The sequence below is a fragment of the Protopterus annectens genome, chromosome 16.part0, assembly GCF_019279795.1.
Source record: "Protopterus annectens isolate FY-2018-M chromosome 16.part0, PAN1.0, whole genome shotgun sequence".
Lineage (NCBI taxonomy): Eukaryota > Metazoa > Chordata > Ceratodontiformes > Protopteridae > Protopterus > Protopterus annectens.
In genome coordinates, this window is record NC_056750.1 from 118,700,304 (window position 1) to 118,709,880 (window position 9,577).

A 9,577-nucleotide genomic window follows, 5' to 3' on the forward strand; every position below is an offset into this window, starting at 1 on the left:
GGTGGTCTCATGGGATGACATTCTGGAGGATGGCTGAACCAAAAGCTGCTCTGTTTCTAGACAGCAAACCCAGTTTATGAGAAATGAAGATTATGAACACTGGACCAGGCACCTGCAGACTAAATGCCATCAATGGAGGCACTTGTAAAAACAGTAGACACTCCTACAGATCTAGTCAAATGAGCCCTGACGTGCTTGGACAAGGCCAGGCTCTTATCTCTGTATACATCTGAGACGCAACTAGACAACCACCTTGATAAGGTCACATTAGAGACTTCCTGTCCCAGTTTGGTTGGTGAGACTTCCTGTCCCAGTTTGGTTGGTGAGAAACTAAGAGTTGATCAGACTTCCTAATATCTTTAGCGTGGTGAATGTAAAGCAGAAACGACAATGGGATTCTAACAAATGCAGTAAGTATTCCCCTTGGTTGGAAAAATTGGGAAAGAAAACTGATGGGATTCTAACAAATGCAGTTAAGTATTCCCCTTGGTTGGAAAAAGTGGGAAATAAAACTGATGGGATTCTAACAAATGCAGTTAAGTATTCCCCTTGGTTGGAAAAAGTGGGAAAGAAAACTGAAGGAACCTTCAGAATGAAGTAAATATTTGTTTGCAAGGAAACCCTATCTTTGTGAAAAATAAGGTTAGGAGGTTTGCAGAAAAGGCCTGACACACTGAAATCATCCTGGAAAAAATGACTGCTACGAAAAATGTCTTCCAAGCCAGACACTTAAGATCCACCTTGGCTGCAAGTGAAAAGGTGGGCTGGGTTAGAGCTTGTAGCATACAAACTCTACAACAGAAGAAAGAAAAAAAAGAGTAAACTCCCACGATTGGAGGAATGCCCTGGTCAGCCTCAGTAAGAAGCTGAGATCCCTTATAAAATCCTCTAAAGCTAGATACGAAAACAAAATCCCCACTGATTCTAAAGACAACCACAAAGCATTCTATAGTTATGTCAAGAATCTCAGTGGCAACACTCAGATATACCCCTGAGTTAAAGCACAATGGCACTAAATATACAGAACCAACTGATATTGCCAACATCCTGGCAGATAGGTTCAGTGCTAACTTTACCCCCCCCCCCCGCCTCACCCCCTAAAGGGCCCATCTATATACTGGGAGAATGCAAAGTTCCTGTAATCATGGCTGCACAGGTAAAAAAACACACTCTCCAAAGCCATGAACACGGCATCCATGGGACCTGACAACATCCCAGTCTGCGTTCTGCACAAACTACAGAACGAACTGGCACCCCACCTAAGCACCATCTTCAATCATAGCCTCACCTCAGGTTTTGTGCCCACTGAATGGCGCACAGCGACGATTATCCCACTCCACAAAGGGGGAGTTACCACGGACCCCATGAACTACTGCCCCACTAGCCTAAAGAGCCTGGTCTGCAAGGCCATGGAACTTATAAACAAAGACATTGATATTCTCCAAACTCTAGACCCCACCCAGTTCGGGTGTGTAAAAGGCAGATCATGTCTCCTAAACCTGACAGACTTCTTTGAAGCAGTCACCAAAGCCGTAGACGAGAGTAAGGTGTTTCACACAGCCTATCTAGATCTCAGCAAGGCTTTTGACACCATCCCCCACTCTGGAATTATAGATAAACTCACTAAACTAGGTATAAATCCCTATGTCACAAAATGGGTTACCAACTGGCTCACTGACAGAACCCACACTGTGAAAGTAGCAGACTCCAAATCCGACTTCAGACCAGTGACAAGTGGAGTACCACAGGGTTCAGTCCTGGGTCCTCTCCTGTTTGGTATCTACTTTTCTGAAGTACAGGCTAACACAAGAAGGTCTTAGGCTAATTAAGTTCGCAGATGACTGCAAACTAGGAGCCGTAATCGAAACTCCTAATGATGTGAACATCCTACAAAAGGGCCTCACTGAGACAGATACCTGGTGTCAAAGCCATGGCCTCAAGCTCAATGCCAAAAAGTACATTGTCATCCCCCTTTGGTAAAATCTCTGTACCCATGAGCTACCACATAGGTGGTAGTCTACTTAACATGAAAACTGTGATGAGTCCTTGGGACACAGGTGGACAGTAGACTCTCCTTTGATAATAACATTGCCACAGTAATCAGGAAATCCTTCTGCGTGGCACACCTCATCACAAAAGGTTTCTTATCCAGGAAAAAAGAGGTCATTGTGCCCCACTACTCGTCACTCATTAGATCCATTATAGAGTACAACACCCCTTTTGGTATGTACCATACAATATATCTACAACTGGAAAGGCCGCAGAAATACCTCGCAAAGAGGATTACTGGCCTCAAACAGATGGCCTACGCAGACCGTCTTAAAAAAAAACTCCAGCTTTACTTCGTCGCACATCACTTACTCAGAGGCAATCTCTGCTTAACATACAAAGCTATGTCAAACCTAGAGCTGTTGGACATGCTCCACTTAAAGAAATCCCAATCCTTCAGAGCTACACGCTCTAGGGACCTAAACCTTGTCACCACAATAAACAGAACATGCTGGAGGGATTGATTCCTGTCCCAGAGACTTCCCATACTCTGGAGCAAACGACCTATCTATATCAAACAAAGCTCCTCATTAGCACTCTTCAAGAAAAATCTTGATGATTGGATGAGAAGTAGGAAATTCTCCCCGGGGATCACCTCTGTGGCTCAGCTTGACAGGGGCACAGGAAAATAATGTTCTTGGGTGGCAAAAACCAGGGTACCTTTTTGGCTAGGCTTATATAGGCCCTAGGAACCTATGATTCTGTTTTGATACCTGTTAGGTAAATTTTCCAAGAGGATTTGCAGCAGGTATTTAAGGAGGCAAGAAAACTAGAAATTCTTGTGTTTACAAGAGGAAGAGGTTTTTTAGGTGGTATGTAGCCAATGAGAGAGGTCTTGAAAGGGTTTTGACCTCTCTGATTTTGAAATGTTTGTATGACCTGAGCTGCTTGGAGATTTTGTCATATGCTTTTATCAAAGTACATCTTGCAGATATCTCAGCTTGTGTGCCCATGGATCCCCCTATTTTATCTCTTTTGTGGTCAGTTTATGAAAGGAGTGTTGCACATCATACCCCCTTGAAGCAAATTCCTCCTGCCTTAGATCTCAGCTTTGTTCTTGAAGGATTCTTTTTTCCCTTTGAACTACTCGAAGGCTAACTTTCTATTAAGTGATAACGTGGCAAAATTTCAAGTCGCCATAAACCCTGAGAAAACTGATGCTTACACAAAACTGATCAAGAGCCGTATACAGAGATGTTAATAGCTGCATAGAGGTAGGTGTACCCACCAGTAAGAATTAGAGAACTCAACAACCAAGTCACCCTGGTGGAATCCCAGCATCGGTTGGCTGTATAACAGAAAGAAAATATGGTAAAAATTAGGAGGTGTAACACCCAGCAGGGTAAAAGCACACACTCTTCAGACTAAATTCAGAGGACAAATAGTCTACCAAAGCCAAATTTGAGTTAAACATGGCCTCTCAGGCCAAGGACAGCCACAAGGCATTCTTTACCTACGTTCACAATCTCAAAGGCACTACACAACTTTGTACAGAGCTCACTGTTAATGGAGCCACCTATACAGAGCCAGAAGATAGAGCAAACAAACTAGCAAACAAATTCAGTGCTAACATTACTAGTCTGTGCCCCCAACCTCTTTTCAGGAAATAACATCAAATATAACTCCCTGTACTATTACTAGGGAGTAGGTCCTCAATACTCTTGCTAAGGGCAAGCACATGATGGGCTCAGACAATATCCCAGGATGCTTTCTAAATAGCATGAAACATGACCTGTCGGGCCCTGTGAAATTGCTATTTAACTGTAGCCCTCATATGGGCTTCATGCCTTAGAAATGGAGAACAGCAACAGTCATCTCTCAGCAAAAAGGTAAGCCATCTATAGACCCTGGAAACTACATATCCAGAAGTTGCTCTCATGCAAAGCCATGAAAAGAATTGTGGAAATTATTAATAATGACATCGGAAACCTCCAAACACTTGCTCCCCCCAGTTTGATTTCATCAATGGCAGGTCATGTCTACTCAACTTGGCGGATTCTTTGAGGTCACCAAAGCAGTGAATGAGGGGAAATGGTTCACACTGCCTACCTTGACCTGGCTATGGCATTTAACACAATATCTCACTTGGGCATTGTTGATAAGCTCACGAGATTAGGTATAAACCCTTGGACCACCCTGTAGATAGCCAGCTCGCTCGCAGACAGGACCCAGGAAGTCAGAACTGCGGCGTTCACCTCTGCAAAGAGACCAGTCACAAGTGAAATCCCTCAGAGATCATTTTTGGGACTGCTGCCTTTTGGCATTTACTTCTCTGAAGTCAGGGCCCATGTTAGGGGCCTCTAACCAAATATGCAGACATTTCCAAATTAGGAGCTGTCATAGAATCCTCACCGACACTAAAGCTCTCCAAGATGGGCTGATTTGTGTAACTTGCATCACATCCACAGAGTAAAATTAAATGCCAAGAAATGCTTAGTATCTTTCAGGAAGTCATCCATCCCTGATAACTATCATATTGACAATATCGGATCTACCCAGTAGTTAGGACTTGGGACACATACAGGCAGTAATCTAGCCTTTGATCATAACATATCTACAGTAATGTGGAAATCGTTCTATGTTGTGCAACTTATAAACAGTGGTATGGCATCTAGGTCCAAGAAGATCATTGTTCCACTGTGTTGTGCATTCATTAAACCTGTCATGGAGCACAATGCCCCCTTTGATGTATACCTAACCAGGCACATACAACAATTAGAAAGTCCACATAAATTCCTGACTAGAATGCAGGGCATAAGTATTGTTCTATGCAGACTGCCTTGAAGCCGTACTCCTGCATTCTGTCACCTACATGGTGTTGAGGGAAGATCTATGCCTGATATACAAAGCATTGTCGGACCCCACCTAGATGGACCTACTGCCCACAAGGAAAACAGCACCAGAAATTCCCTTTCTAAATTTAAGCCTTTCCTTTGATATAAACAGGACCTGCAGGAGAGACAGGTATGTATCCCAGAGACTACCACTTCTCTGGAGTGGGCTGCCTGTATACATGTGAAGCAGAGTTCTTCCCTAACCCAATTGTGTAACATGGACATTTGGATGAGGAACAGGAAATTCAACCCTGGTTTGGCACTTATGTCACTAATAAACAGGTGTCTTGTAAATGGTTCATCTCTCAGGCCCCTGGTTGTAAATGGTTCATCTCCAAAGCCCCTTCTTACACTTGAGTACCAGAACTTGTCAGAGATTTGGGATATATGGCTAAGCTTAAAAAGCCGAAGTAGTCATTAGCCAAGTACACATCTAAGAACCTGATTCTCAAACAGATTTATGGTTCATTTATTGGAAGAGTGTTCGTTTAATTCATTGCTCTAACATCTGCAAGGTGAGTGTCTAAGTTGCAGGCTCTCATGATGGGCCAGACCTATCCGATTTTTCCCAAGGACAGGGTTGTGGTATGCACTGATCCATCTTTAATGCCCAAAGTTGAATCAAGCCGTCTGTTTCCAAGTTTTCTCTCCTGATCCAAAAAAACAAGGAGAAAATATGCTACATACTGGATGCACACAGGCAGTTTGGGTACTACCTTAACAGAAGAAAGCCCTTTAGGAATGCTATACATATGTTTGCCTGTTACGGAGCTAAGATGCATCAACCTGTCTGTAAGCAAACTGTTGCATGATGTTCATTTATTACTATTATTTCCTGTTACTCCCACCATGGTAAATCACTTCCAGGGAAGGTTAAGGCTCACTCAGTTATGGCCATGTCCTCTTCAATGGTATATAGGAAAAGGATGGACTTTAGAAGCATTATAGAGGTAGCAACCTGGTCCTCTGTTCATACCTTCCAAAGCACTACAAACTGGATTCTTTTTTTAGGTCCAGAGCAAGCTTTTCTAGCACCATTCTTATGGTTTTCTTGGATCCTTGTCCTACCTCCCCCCAAGTAGGATTAGCTTTGGAAATCTACCCAAAATGCCAATGAGGCTTTGGGAATGATGAGCATTGCCCTGTTGCATAAGTACCATGTAAGTGTAGCAGTAGATGGCTGAATTTCTTATGGCCTCAGTGGCGGCAGTCACTTGCCATCCCCCAGATTGTGCATAGTTGTGATGTGTTTCAGCCTGTTTCGACTGTTGAATTTGTTTTTTTATTCGTTGATGTGATTGGTTGGAAATTTACTCTTGCTAGATGATTCTGGCTTCAGGTACCTGTGGAAGTGAAAAAGCCTGAGTACTCACATCCTGTGACAGCTGGAGAGTTTCATCTCAGAATATGCCAAGCCAATCAGCTGTCATAAGAAGAGAAAAGGAAGGGGGAGTCTTAGCTTTTGAAAGCTGGCCAATACTAGGTTACCCTAGCAAATAACCCAAAATGCCATTGAAACAGTGAGGAATTCGTACATCTATTAGAAGTAAGTAGGACTTGGACAACTGTACTTTCTAATGCTGTTAGACTGTTTGAGGTCTAGTAAGTCCATCAATATTGGATCAGATGGTGCTTATAAGTCGGACACATATGACTTCTCATTGGTTTATAGAATACTGAGATCTCAGCTTTGTTCTTGAAAAATTGACTTTTTTCCCCTTTAAACTACTTTAAGGCTAACTTCCTATTAAGTTTTTTCCCCCCCAAAACATCTGGCGATATACCCCACAGCAGAAGGGGGATTCTAATAGTGGACTGACCCAGCAGCAGGGTTGGGCTGCAGAACCAAGGCTTCAGGAGACCTATCGGCCATACTCTGGAGGCAGCTGGGGACACTTACCTCTGCACACCAAGGCTGATCATCCACCACATAAAAAATGTGGGTCACATTAGAGACTTCCTGTCCCAGTTTGGTTGGTGAGACTTCCTGTCCCAGTTTGGTTGGTGAGAAACTAAGAGTTGATCAGACTTCCTAATATCTTTAGCGTGGTGAATGTAAAGCAGAAACGACAATGGGATTCTAACAAATGCAGTAAGTATTCCCCTTGGTTGGAAAAAGTGGGAAAGAAAACTGATGGGATTCTAACAAATGCAGTTAAGTATTCCCCTTGGTTGGAAAAAGTGGGAAATAAAACTGATGGGATTCTAACAAATGCAGTTAAGTATTCCCCTTGGTTGGAAAAAGTGGGAAAGAAAACTGAAGGAACCTTCAGAATGAAGTAAATATTTGTTTGCAAGGAAACCCTATCTTTGTGAAAAATAAGGTTAGGAGGTTTGCAGAAAAGGCCTGACACACTGAAATCATCCTGGAAAAAATGACTGCTACGAAAAATGTCTTCCAAGCCAGACACTTAAGATCCACCTTGGCTGCAAGTGAAAAGGTGGGCTGGGTTAGAGCTTGTAGCATACAAACTCTACAACAGAAGAAAGAAAAAAGAGTAAACTCCCACGATTGGAGGAATGCCCTGGTCAGCCTCAGTAAGAAGCTGAGATCCCTTATAAAATCCTCTAAAGCTAGATACGAAAACAAAATCCCCACTGATTCTAAAGACAACCACAAAGCATTCTATAGTTACGTCAAGAATCTCAGTGGCAACACTCAGATATACCCCTGAGTTAAAGCACAATGGCACTAAATATACAGAACCAACTGATATTGCCAACATCCTGGCAGATAGGTTCAGTGCTAACTCTACCCGCCCCCCCCGCCTCACGCCCTAAAGGGCCCATCTATATACAGGAGAATGCAAAGTTCCTGTAATCATGGCTGCACAGGTAAAAAAACACACTCTCCAAAGCCATGAACACGGCATCCATGGGACCTGACAACATCCCAGTCTGCGTTCTGCACAAACTACAGAACGAACTGGCACCCCACCTAAGCACCATCTTCAATCATAGCCTCACCTCAGGTTTTGTGCCCACTGAATGGCGCACAGCGACGATTATCCCACTCCACAAAGGGGGAGTTACCACGGACCCCATGAACTACTGCCCCACTAGCCTAAAGAGCCTGGTCTGCAAGGCCATGGAACTTATAAACAAAGACATTGATATTCTCCAAACTCTAGACCCCACCCAGTTCGGGTGTGTAAAAGGCAGATCATGTCTCCTAAACCTGACAGACTTCTTTGAAGCAGTCACCAAAGCCGTGAGCGAGTAAGGTGTTTCACACAGCCTATCTAGATCTCAGCAAGGCTTTTGACACCATCCCCCACTCTGGAATTATAGATAAACTCACTAAACTAGGTATAAATCCCTATGTCACAAAATGGGTTACCAACTGGCTCACTGACAGAACCCACACTGTGAAAGTAGCAGACTCCAAATCCGACTTCAGACCAGTGACAAGTGGAGTACCACAGGGTTCAGTCCTGGGTCCTCTCCTGTTTGGTATCTACTTTTCTGAAGTACAGGCTAACACAAGAAGGTCTTAGGCTAATTAAGTTCGCAGATGACTGCAAACTAGGAGCCGTAATCGAAACTCCTAATGATGTGAACATCCTACAAAAGGGCCTCACTGAGACAGATACCTGGTGTCAAAGCCATGGCCTCAAGCTCAATGCCAAAAAGTACATTGTCATCCCCCTTTGGTAAAATCTCTGTACCCATGAGCTACCACATAGGTGGTAGTCTACTTAACATGAAAAGTGTGATGAGTCCTTGGGACACAGGTGGACAGTAGACTCTCCTTTGATAATAACATTGCCACAGTAATCAGGAAATCCTTCTGAGTGGCACACCTCATCACAAAAGGTTTCTTATCGAGGAAAAAAGAGGTCATTGTGCCCCACTACTCGTCACTCATTAGATCCATTATAGAGTACAACACCCCTTTTGGTATGTACCATACAATATATCTACAACTGGAAAGGCCGCAGAAATACCTCGCAAAGAGGATTACTGGCCTCAAACAGATGGCCTACGCAGACCGTCTTAAAAAAAAACTCCAGCTTTACTTCGTCGCACATCACTTACTCAGAGGCAATCTCTGCTTAACATACAAAGCTATGTCAAACCTAGAGCTGTTGGACATGCTCCACTTAAAGAAATCACAATCCTTCAGAGCTACACGCTCTAGGGACCTAAACTTTGTCACCACAATAAACAGAACATGCTGGAGGGATTGATTCCTGTCCCAGAGACTTCCCATACTCTGGAGCAAACGACCTATCTATATCAAACAAAGCTCCTCATTAGCACTCCAAGAAAAATCTTGATGATTGGATGAGAAGTAGGAAATTCTCCCCGGGGATCACCTCTGTGGCTCAGCTTGACAGGGGCACAGGAAAATAATGTTCTTGGGTGGCAAAAACCAGGGTACCTTTTTGGCTAGGCTTATATAGGCCCTAGGAACCTATGATTCTGTTTTGATACCTGTTAGGTAAATTTTCCAAGAGGATTTGCAGCAGGTATTTAAGGAGGCAAGAAAACTAGAAATTCTTGTGTTTACAAGAGGAAGAGGTTTTTTAGGTGGTATGTAGCCAATGAGAGAGGTCTTGAAAGGGTTTTGACCTCTCTGATTTTGAAATGTTTGTATGACCTGAGCTGCTTGGAGATTTTGTCATATGCTTTTATCAAAGTACATCTTGCAGATATCTCAGCTTGTGTGCCCATGGATCCCCCTATTTTAT